The 12140-nt window shown below is 33.0% G+C and overlaps 1 long non-coding RNA gene across 1 annotated transcript; it reads left to right on the forward strand.

Moving 5' to 3' along the window:
* Positions 1-1664: 1664 nt before the first annotated feature.
* LOC137806793 (uncharacterized) lies at positions 1665-3728 on the forward strand. The gene is made up of 6 exons (XR_011080412.2): positions 1665-2160; positions 2260-2362; positions 2446-2720; positions 2801-2901; positions 2978-3409; positions 3498-3728. It is a non-coding gene; the product is annotated as an uncharacterized LOC137806793 (long non-coding RNA).
* Positions 3729-12140: the final 8412 nt, after the last annotated feature.

Here is a 12140-nt window from a genome sequence, read left to right on the forward strand (position 1 = left end):
TTTTGATTCATTTATTTTGAATTATTGGGCTGCAATGTGTTTGTGTTATGGGTTGGTTGTTGTTGTTGCTGGTATGTCATTTAAACTGGTTGAGTGTAAGCTGTAATGATTAAAAATTGTATGTCTAGGGTTTGACTTTGCGATTTTTGGATAAAGATGAATCTCGGTTATGTAGGATTTTGGAGTGCAAGAGGTTGTGAATGTTGAAAATGTACAAGTGTTGAAACATGTAGATAAACGTTTTCATAAATTCACATACTTGTTCTTATTATCAATAATAAAATATTGTAAAGAATAAACTTTTTCATTCTTTCATTCGTTATTTAAAAAATGGTACGTTATGCATAATGGAAAAATTTATGGGCAATTGGGGAACTTTATAAAGAATTTTATTTTAGTGACGTAGGGGTGTTTAAATGAAATAGGGGTTGCAGAAAGTATAAAATAAAGACAGTAGATTGGGCCAGAAAATTTGAAATAGTTATTAGGGTGTGTAAATTAAATAATGGTTGCAAAGAGTTAAACAATTTGGGCAGCATATTGGGCCATAAAATTAAAAATACTGATGTGGGGTGTGTAAATTAAATAAAGGTTGTATAGAGTAAAAACTTTTGTGCAACCCACCCCTAGTACTTTTGTGTAGTCCACCCCTAATACATTTTTGTAGACTACTCCTTATCACATTGTCCACACCATATCTTCTCCATCTATCCCGACTACTGCTGGCTCTATGCAAGGCCTTTCTGACCTCTTTGACCATGGTGTCGCTGCTTCTTCAGAGCACGACCTCCACCCTGAGGAGGTGTAGCATGACCCTATTGGTAGTCATCAACTGACTTCTTGGTAGAGGGTAAGTCATTCTAAATGTATATTTAATTTGATCTTTATATTACTATGTCTGTAATTTGATTTGTTTGTATTGTAGGTGGATGCCAAATCATTTTGTTAGTGAGGCCATTGGACATTGCATTCGAACCCACTGCCTCTGCGAGCCTCTTCTGCGTCATTGCCTCTGCGAGCCTCCTCCGTGTCACTGCCTCTACGATCCTTTTCCGCGACATTGTCTCCTCCACGTTGCGTCTCTAAGCCTCCTCAATGTCCATTACTGCACAGTCGTTGCTCACCTCCGCGACGTCGTAGTGTGAGTTTTTCTGCATCGCGTCTCTGGTCGTTCACCCTCGCGGTTCAACTCCAGCTCTTGCTCCATTGTTGCTGCCGGAGGTAAATGTTTAAAGGTTCATAATTTGTTGATTCATTTTTTTTTGGATTATTGGGTTTTAATGTGTTGGTGTTATGGTTGGTTGTTGTTGTAGCTGGTATGTAATTTAGACTGGATGAGTTGAAACTGTGATAATTAAAAATTGTATGTTTAGGGTTTGATTTTGCATTTTTTAGATAAAGATGAATAGGATTTTGGACTTTAAATGTAGAAATTTGTTGTGCAAGAGGTTGTGAATGTTGAGAATTGTTGAAAATGTAGAAGTGTTGAAACAGGTAGATAAACGGTTTCATAAATTCACATGTTTGTTCTTATTATATATTACTGCAAAGAATAAACTTTTTCATTTTTTCATTCGTTATTTAAAAAAAGTTATGGATGAACAAAATAAATATGTTATGTGTAATGGGAAAATTTATGGGTAAGATTGGGGGAACTTTATGAAGAAATATTTTTTTAGTAACGTGGGGGTGTTTAAATGAAATAGGGGATGCAGAAAGTAAAAGATAAAGACAACAAATTGGGCCAAAAAAAATTGAAATAGTTATGTAGGGAGTGTAAATTAAATAAGGGTTGCATAGAGTAAAAAATTTGGGCAGCATATTGGGTCAGAAAATTAAAAATACTGATGTGGAGTGTGTAAATTAAATAAGGGCTGCAAAGAGTAAAAACTTTTGTGCAGCCCACACCCCTGATACTTTTGTGCAGCCCACCTCTGGTACATTTGTGCAGCCCACCCCTAGTACATTTGTGCAGACTACTCCTTATCTCATTGTCCACACCACATCTTTTTCATCTGTCCCGACTACTGTTGGGTCTATGCAAGGCCTCTTTGACCATGTTGACCATGGTGCCACTGCTGCTTCAAAGCACAACCTCCACCCTGAGGAGGTCCAGCGTGACCCTACTGGTAGGGTCATCATCCGACTTCTTGGTATAGGGTAAGTCATCCTAAATGTATATTTAATTTTATCTTTATGTTATTATGTCTGTAATTTGATTTGTTTGTATTGTATGTGGACGACAAATAATTTTTCTAGTGAGGTCATTGGACATTGCATTCGGTCTGAATTTAGAGGTCCATATCATCATTATGATACCATGCGTGAAGAGGAAAAACTAAAATAGTGGACTGACTTTCAGGTAATTTTAATTTTTAATTACAATTTCATATAGATTAACTAAAATGGAAAAACTGAAACAAAATATTTTCTTGTTTTTAACAGAGTATAGTCACTTGGGCACCTCAGGATGAATGCCAAATTAAAAAGGTCTATAAGTCTAAAGTCAGAAAAAGACTTTGTGACATGTTGACCAAAGCTAGGACAAGGGTGTCTGACCTATTTGGATAGGTGAGCAAGCATGGGCTAAACTTCTAAACTATTGGAATTCACAATTCAAAGATAAATCAACTCAAAATAAAGCCAATAGGGGTTCAACTCGTGGTGGAGCACTGCACTCCATAGGTCGAAAATCACATTCAGATATTGCAGTGACCTTGGTAAGTACTTGTCACTGTCTTACATGAAAATCATTTTACATTTGCAACCTATACTGTTTTTAATTGTACAACATTATTAGGAATGTCAATATGGTCATCCTCCAGAACCTGATGAACTATTTATGGCACCCACACAAACAAAAAGGGTGAATAGGTTGATACCCGTGCTCGTGAGACTTATGTAAGTTATTCTTTTAACTTTTTTTATATTTATATTTTAATTTCCTAACATTTTCATTTTTTAATGATATATGTAGGAAAACTATCATGAGCGTTTGAGGGCCCTTCAAGTAAATAGTTCTCAGGACTCTAGCACTGATGTCCACCAACTTGATCCTGCAATTAAGCTTCAAACTTGGAAGAAAGCTGTTGGAGGAAATAGTAGAGGTCGGGTGTATGGTATGACAAACTTGGCTGCTAACTTCCGCCAAGGAGTCTTTTCCCTCACTCAAGCCTCTGTTTCTGGCACTTCACAATCTGAGCATGTGATTGAAAATCAAATGTTTTGTGCTGAACTTAGTATGCAAAGTCAGAAGTATGCACACTTGGAGGATGAGATGAAGGTTATAAAGGAAAAACTTATTTCAATGAGACGTGACAAAAATGCTTCCAATAGCACAACTCAATTCGATCATGAGTATGATCTAGAGCAGGATGATAAACCTGTTCCATAAAGTGCATCCTATACTGTAAGTTTAACTATTTGACATTTTTATTATATACTATGTATTTTAATTATTTCATTTATTTATTTATATTGTTTGTATTTTTTTACAGGTTTTCATAGATCACATCACTATGGGATTCATTTTAGTGTTTTTAGTTAAATTTGTAAAGTACAATTTTAATTTTAATATATTTTTAAGTATTTATATCCTTTTAGAATATTTGAATGGATCAAAGATTTTGTTTAACTATTTGTATTATTTTTGTACTTTGGTGTGTTTGTGGATGTATTGTGAATGATAGTAATTTGTATGAATGTGATTTGGTTTTGATTTGGTTGGTATTTATTGTTTACAGAGTAAACTAGCTAGAAAACAAAATAAATTGCTTTTTTCATCCCTTTATGCGTCGGCCTTTGGCGCATGCTAGCTTTTTCTTTATTAATTAATTTATGTGTCGGCTTCTGCGTGGCTAGGCCCACGCAACATCTGATATTTTTTTTTTCATTTTGTCGGCCAAGCCGACGCATAGGCGATATTTTAAATTTAGGCATAAGCCACCGCAATTGCGTGGCTTGGAGTTTCACTTAGGTGATGCAATTTGCATGGGCTTGGCCTATGCAACATGCGTCGAACTCGCTGACTCACACTAATTTCCATTTGCTTCCAATGTTTTTTCGTGGGACTGCTGGCCAACGAAAATTTGATGCTTATGCGTCCGTTTTTGGACTGTTGCGTCCAGTTTTGACCCACGAAAGATTATATTTTTCTTGTCGTGCATATATTTGCTGACCAAGTTCAAAAGAGTGATGTTTTCCTATCATTATTCTCATCCATTTATTTTCTAAACAATGTTCATAGTTTTCATATTCAACCATTGTTTATTAATCAAAAAATTTGATCCAGTTGATTTCTCATGCTTGAAGATATAATTATTGAGAAAAATTGTATTAATTATATGTACCTCCTGTAATTTATGATTTGGTTTCCATCAATCAATCTAATAATCAAGGAATAATTAGATGAAGTTATAAATTAAATTATAACCTAATTATTATGACTAATTAGGTACTGATGTGCATAGTATTGTGCATGAACTTAAATATTTTAAGGCTAAAAAATCTTCACACAATTTTTTTGATATTAACAATCTTTCCATACAACAGTTCCACCCATTAATCTGGAACAGATAAAGAAATAAAACTACTTATAAATTTCATAATCATCCATAATTTCTATAGTTAAAACTCATAATAGTATGAATTCTAATAATGCTACAATAAATTGTAATAAACAATATTTATATATTGTTTTAGATTCCCAATACTCCTTGTAGTAGTTGTTATTAATTCTATGTTTTTGGATGCACAAAGATGTTTGCCAATTAGTCTTCCATCTTGCAATATTCTAATAAATTGTGACTTCCAACATCCACATTACCATGATAATCCAATGTGACAACGTCTGTGGAATTTGCTATGATTTGGTTGATTAGGGAAGCCTTGAAGAAGAGAATATGAAATGAAAAAAGAGAAACATAATAAAGGATTAGCAAAAGAGTGTGAATAAAAGAATAAACTGTGTAAATAATTATATTTATAGCACACTTTTAGTTTACACATATAAGTAATCCATTGTCAAAAGAGTTATGTCCTTACAATTATCATGATTAAAAAAATAATAACTTCAAAAAAACATAACTTAATTCAGTCTTATTAATTAATATATTACGAAAGAGTTGAAAAGACTTCCATTGGGGTATGGGAACAACAAAGTCAGAATACTTGTGTGAAATGACAAAAAAACAATAAATCATAATAAATGTATAATGTACTCGACAACATTGAAAATGAAGAGTCATTTACCTCCACACAATCCTAAAGTGGGATCAACTATCAAGAAAACAACAAATTAATACAACTTATACAATGCATTAAACGATAAAACTAATCAAATATCTATTAATGTCATCACTAGATAATACAAAAATATCCAAGATATCTTCAAGGGGTACCGAATAAAGAATTGAAAAGACTTTGGTTGGAGTATAGGAACGACAGAGTCAAAGCATTTATTAGAAATGACTAATGAAATTCCAAAAGCACTAAACATGGAAAATGAAAAATATTTTACCTCATACACAAATGTATTTTGCCTTCTTTGTTTATTGTGTTTTTCATATGTGGAAAATGAGAGAAAAATGTTCATCAAACATAAAATAGAACAAAAACAAACAATTCGCACAAAAAACAAAGAACAAAAAAATTAATTTTCTGCCTTCATCATTCCACTCCTTTCTCTCTTAAAGCCTTCCATCGTCGAAGTTGCTTCGTTTAATGTTTTATCTTATGCTTCAAAATTCAATGGCCTAACATTCCCCAAAAAGATGAAGTTTTTCCCTCAAACCTAAGATCTGCTATGAGAATTCAATAGAAAACCAATACCAGTGACCACATATACATTAGATTTCAAATTCAAAATTTCAAATTCAAAACAGAACACATGTTTAGTATAAAAATAATACTACACAAAACCAAAAAGCATTTAAATCAGATGAACATCAATATGAAAAAAACACAAAACAAAATAAAACATTTAAATTTGATGAACATCAATATGAAAAAAAAATGTAGATGAGAAATACGATGAAAAAACAAAGCATAACAAATGCTTGGCATAAAATAAAACTGCAAAGAACAAAACAAAAAAAATTAAATAAGAATAACATCATTATGAAATGTAGTAAACACAAAAGATAAGCTTACCAAGAACTATCGATGACCTTTTGGGGTTTTTGAGAATGATAGGATTCAGGAATGCAATGCAGAATCCAATGAGAAGATGATATAAATAGTAAAAAAAAGGTAACAAAAAAGTTTTAGAAATCAAATTTGAAATTTAAAAACCACTATCTTGAAATACGGTTAAACAAAAGCTTACTTTACTGCAAAATATGATCATAAACAAAAAAATCTCGAGAGCAGTGTTAGAAAAATAACCCATTTTGAAATTGGTAAATAGTTTTAGCAAAACATGAAAGAAGTTAACTTAATGATTCAGGAAACACTTAACAACAACACATTAACCATAATAAGTGAATCTTTTGCAACAAAACAAATCGAAATAAGGTTAAATAGAAGATTACTTTATTGCAAATCATGTCCATAACACCAAAAGCTCCAAAATATAAGGATCATGAAAAAGAAAGATTTTTCAAAGAATCAAAATCTAGAAAAGGTTTAACACAGTTTGGGATAAATACATAACCTAAGCATAACAATATTTGAAAAAAAAAACATACAACATAACCATGTTTTGAAATTTTGAAATAATGGAAAACCCTAATGACTTCGTGAATACTGTGTTAACTTAAGACTATGCATGTATTATCTAAGCAAACACATTACTTATTAAATCCAAAAAAAAGGCATCAAAGTGTTACAAATGAAACACTTGTGTCTTCATAATTTATTGTGAAGAAAAAAAAAATCTTCTTACAAAAGAAAGATGTTTGTTGCTTGATGATGACTTATAATAAATTATAATAAATGTACTCTACACGAACAAGTTTAAGTGCAAATTTTAAAAGTAACATATAAAAGGGATTAGCAGCCTAATTAATATTGTATTTTTTAATATATATATATATATATATATATATATATATATGAATATATTATGTTATTATTATAGTTTATCTTGTATGATCAAAATCATTTATAGAAATTTATTGGGTTACTGATGATAATTTTGTGAATATTTTCAATTTATAATACAAATTATTGAAACTACATTGATGTAAAAAAAATGTAGACTAAAAAAAAGGTAACTACACACATAATACATGGAATCAAGTTGAATGAGAATCCGTACATTAAAAAAACACTACCCACATTCTATAACAAATTAAATTATAAATATTTATCATATTTGGTTTTCAATTCTTTATTACAACATTAGTTCAATATAATATATAAAAAAAATATATTTAATTATTATTTTTATATAATAAGTAAAATCATATAAAATAAAATTAATACACATATATACTATTTAAAAATTAAAAAAATAACATAATAAAAAAGAGATGTGATGTGACGCTTGTGTCTGTATTTTTTAATATTTTTTATATAACATTATTAAACTATAAATTTTATAAAAAAAATTAATTAATATATGATAAATTTACAAATATCATTACAACTTTTAACGTATATTTTTATACACATATCTTCTATTATAAAAAATACTAATTTATAATATTATGATTTTATAATAATAAATTTTTCTTTAGAAAACCAAACAAAGATTTGATTTTTAAATTCTAGTGTCATTCATAAAAAGTAATTTTTTATTAAGGAATATATCTACATTTATTAGATTATAACGACAATTAAGCTAATTTATATTATTTAAATAAAAAACATAAATGAACCTTTTTAATTATGTGTAAAGCACGTCATCATAATTTATTGAGTCTTAAAAAGTTACGTAAAAAAAATTATTCTAATACATTTTGACACATATATAATCTATAATAAAATATTAAATAAATTATAAAAAGCTCATAAGATATTTTGTTTTACAAAAATACTGTTATTATAGTGACTATGTGTTATATAAATTTTTATTGTATCCTATTATTGGAAACAAAATAAATTAGAATAAATATATTATTACATGTTAGTTTGAAAAATTAAAAGAATTTAAAGTGTGTATTTATATTTTATATATATGTATATTAATTTTATCTTTTGAGAGAATAATTTTCTTTGATTTATATAAATAAAAAATATTGTTTGTAACAACGTTAGAAAACAAAGTGAAGAAAGTTACAAACCGTGGTGTTGTTTCCACTTTCTTTTTTCTCTTTTCATCTCTCTTTTCTCTCTTTTCTTCTCGTTTCTCACTCTATACCTATTATAAAGTGGACTTTAAACCTAACTCAACCCCATAAAACCGGCTCATGGAGTGAGGTTTATATCCACTTACATATAGTCGATGTAGAATCTCCAACGCACCCCTTATGTCGAGCATGACAGCTCGTTCGTGGGATATTATATTATGGGTGGTCCGATAACGGCCCGATAGCGGGTGGCCTGATAAGCCCAACAAACATTCGTTATGATAGACTTTAAATTGCTCTGATACCATATTACGAAGTGGACTTTAAGCCTAACTCAACCCCATAAAACCGATTCATGGGGTGAGGTTTGCACCCACTTATATATAGTCGATGTGGGATCTCCAACACACCCCCTCACGCCGAGCATGACAGCTCGTGCATGGGATAACATATTATGGGTGGTCCGATAATGACCCGATAGCAGGTGACCTGATAAGCCCAACAAACATTCGCTAGGATAGGCTTTAAATTGCTCTGATACCACATTACAAAGTGGACTTTAAACCTAACTCAACCCCATAAAATCGGCTCATGGGGTGAGGTCTGCACCCACTTATATATAGTCGATGTGGGATCTCCAACAATACCTCATCTATTTTAGAATCACCTTGTAGCTGAGGGTTAAGAAACATTTCTACCCGATTAGATTTTCAAACTGAGTAAGTTCATTTTTGCTCTAAAGATCCTTTGTTCTCTGTTTTTCCTTAGGATTTAGTCATCAATCTTGGTGGGGTCGGTTGAGAAGAATATTCCTATCAACTTGTTCTAATATATACTGAATTTTTGTTTTGTTTAGATAACTTGTATTAGACCCTTAAATCTTGAAGCTTATTCAGACTGAGGGGATAAAATTTTAGAATTTTCTAGAAAAGCAAGCAATTAAGGTAAGAGAAGCTAATTTTAATTTACAGTGGTACCTAGGCTAGAAGATCTAGATGTGGAGGGGACGTGGTCCCAATATTCAATTTCTCTTGCAGGGATGTTGTGTGTTTATATATTGTGTTGTTTGTTTATATATTATTTAAACTTGTAGAAATATTTGATTTTGATTGTTTAGTATTTAAGTGCTATTTTTTTTTATGTTAAATAGGATTATGAATATTGTGGATTGTGTTCTGAATGATATTGTATGATGAAAATGGTATGGAATTAAATTCATACATTTGGGATAATGTATAGACTGATGTTTGTTTGTGTATTAAGTATTGATACATATGTGGTAACAGAGATCTCCGAGCTTCACTGATGATCTAAGTCATATAGACTAAGATATCAGGTGGTGAGAAGCTGATGGAGGAGTTCATGCACATCGTGACATATGAGATGCACGACTTTGGTTGTATTGAACTTACCCTGATCCTTTTTGTTGGATTCGCTGATAATCTTTGGATCAGGTGTTAGTCTCTGGTAGGACTTACTTAATACGGGTCTTCCGGAAGGCGTTGTTTGTTGAGTATCTTGGATGTGTAGATCCATGTGATTGTTTTATTTTTTGGACTTGAAGAAGATCGAATAATTGAGAAATTGATCATGTAATTTGGTTTTCTCTTTTGATTTAATTGTGTATATTATAAAATTTTATTTTCACTAGCTTACCCTTGTTTTTCTTGTTGTGTTTGAACTGCGATGATTGTAATACGTACACGAGCAGATGATCATACAGGTGTCGGAGGGTCTAGAGATTTTTAAGGTGTTGATTTGAAACTTATATTGTAAATATTTGTATTTCTATAAGCTCTAATCATGTATTAAGAATGTTTTGAAAAACTCTAAGCTTGTATAGAAATATGTAGAACTAGTGTATTGTAATAGTTAGAGGTATTTTTGGGGTGTTACATTTAATGGTATCAGAGCGGTTTATCCTTAGGATAACCTGAGAGTAGTGGGTTTATTGTGTTTCTCCTTAAGTCTAACTTCAAGGCTTAGCTAAAAGTTTCTAATAGGATGTTTAGCAAATTTGTTTTCTTGAAATCTTGTTTGTGCTTCAGTAAAAGTAGTTGTTTTGAATAAAGATGAAAGTATTAAGAATGAAAATAATCTTGATAAGGTGGTGAGGGTGCACACTCATAGCTAGATCAAGATTATTTTCTATCTTAATTCTAAATAGTTAGAGTATATTTTAGAGTTAAGTCTTGATTGGTTTTTACCTGTTTCGTATGATTATTTCTTTGAAGTTAATTTGTCTTAAAGATGTAGTTGGAAATTTTTAGTAATTTCTAATTCAATTGTTTATGTGCTTAGAAGATGGCACATATACCACCTACCCCTCCTCCACCAATAGATATGTCCAACTTAGCTCAAGCAATGGAGATAATGACAACAACCTTGCAACAATAGAGTGCTACTATGGCACAACAACATCAAACCACCCTTATCAATTAGAAATCGCTAGATTAGCAGCAAAAGCGTCTCAACTTCATCAACAACCTCATACCTTTAGTTTGAAGGACTTTTTGAGACACAATCCACCCAAATTTAGTGGGAAGGTAAATCCATATGAAGCATACCACTGGGTGAGAGACATATACAAAATCTTTGAAGCTACTCAATGCCTAAAAGAGAGAAAGTTATCTTATGTCATCTATATATACTTATTGAAGAAGCTGGGTTTTGGTGGATAGGTATGAAGCAGATGATGGAAGACATAGAAGAAATTGTCACTTGGGAGTGTTTCAAAATAAGATTCATGGAAGAGTATTTTCCTGATAGTGTCAGATATGAGAAAGAAAATGAATTCATGCAGCTGGAACAAGGAAAGCTTTGAGTCATTGAATATGCTATTAGGTTCAATATTCTTTCAGCTGGTAGGACTTACTTAATACAGCTATTCCGGAAGGGGTTTGATCCTGCCTGTTGACCGGAACGCTGGAAACTGCCTCGTCAAAGGATCGACGTGTGCACCGCTTCTCACCACCGTTCCTCTTCGGGATCTACCTTAAGAACCTGCAAAGAAACAGCACGGCGCCGCTGCGGCCGATCGCACTCCAACGCTCAAGTCAGTGACGGTATCACCAAATACTAAGAGAACAAGAACCGTGCAAATCCTCTCTCACAGTTAGCTCTATCACTCGCAAGCGTAAAGTGTATGAACTGAACGTGCGTACCTCAGAAAGTTTGTTAAGAACTCTTATATACCTGGCAGCTTTCTCTCTCCTGGCAGTTACAGACTTGGACACGTGGCTCGCATCCGACTGTACACGTGCCATCATATGGAGGCTCCCTGACTTGGCGCTGCTTCTACTCTCATTTTGGCTAAGTTACTTATGCATGGTACTGCCCAGTGCATAGCTAACTTAGGAGTGCGATCTCTACTGGAACTGGCGAGTTAGGGGCCTTCATACACCTTCCCTGTGGTCTCGCCGGCCGCCTTCACAATCTGCTTCTCCTTCATCTTCGGCGATGTGCTCGCTCTGGCGATCTCCAATGACTAGGTCGCCTGAATCTACATCTGGCGACTTCATCTTTAACCTGGCGATCGCCGATTCTGATAAGCTGGAAATCGGAACACGCCAATATAACAACTGGCGACTACACGAGCCACCCGACTTCCTTCCCTTCTGCCAACCTGGCGCCTTGTCAACACGCCTATACTGTAGGAGGATGCCACGTCATCACACCCGACCACCAGGGCGGTACACAAGCCCCCCAGTCTTAAGCGAAGACTTGTCTAGCGAAAAGACTGAAAGAGCCTTCGTTAACACCGATCTACGTGGCACTGACGCAGAATTCCAAGCGGTTGTACCTTCTGCTGCTCTGACGCCCCACCAAACCCCTCACTCATCGTTTGACGCGTGGCTTCATCAACGGCTCTCTTCATTTGCCGTTTGCGCTTCCTAAAACCATTTCGAA

This window comes from Phaseolus vulgaris, chromosome 3, assembly GCF_051622355.1.
Source record: "Phaseolus vulgaris cultivar YP4 chromosome 3, ASM5162235v1, whole genome shotgun sequence".
Classification (NCBI taxonomy): Eukaryota; Viridiplantae; Streptophyta; class Magnoliopsida; order Fabales; family Fabaceae; genus Phaseolus; species Phaseolus vulgaris.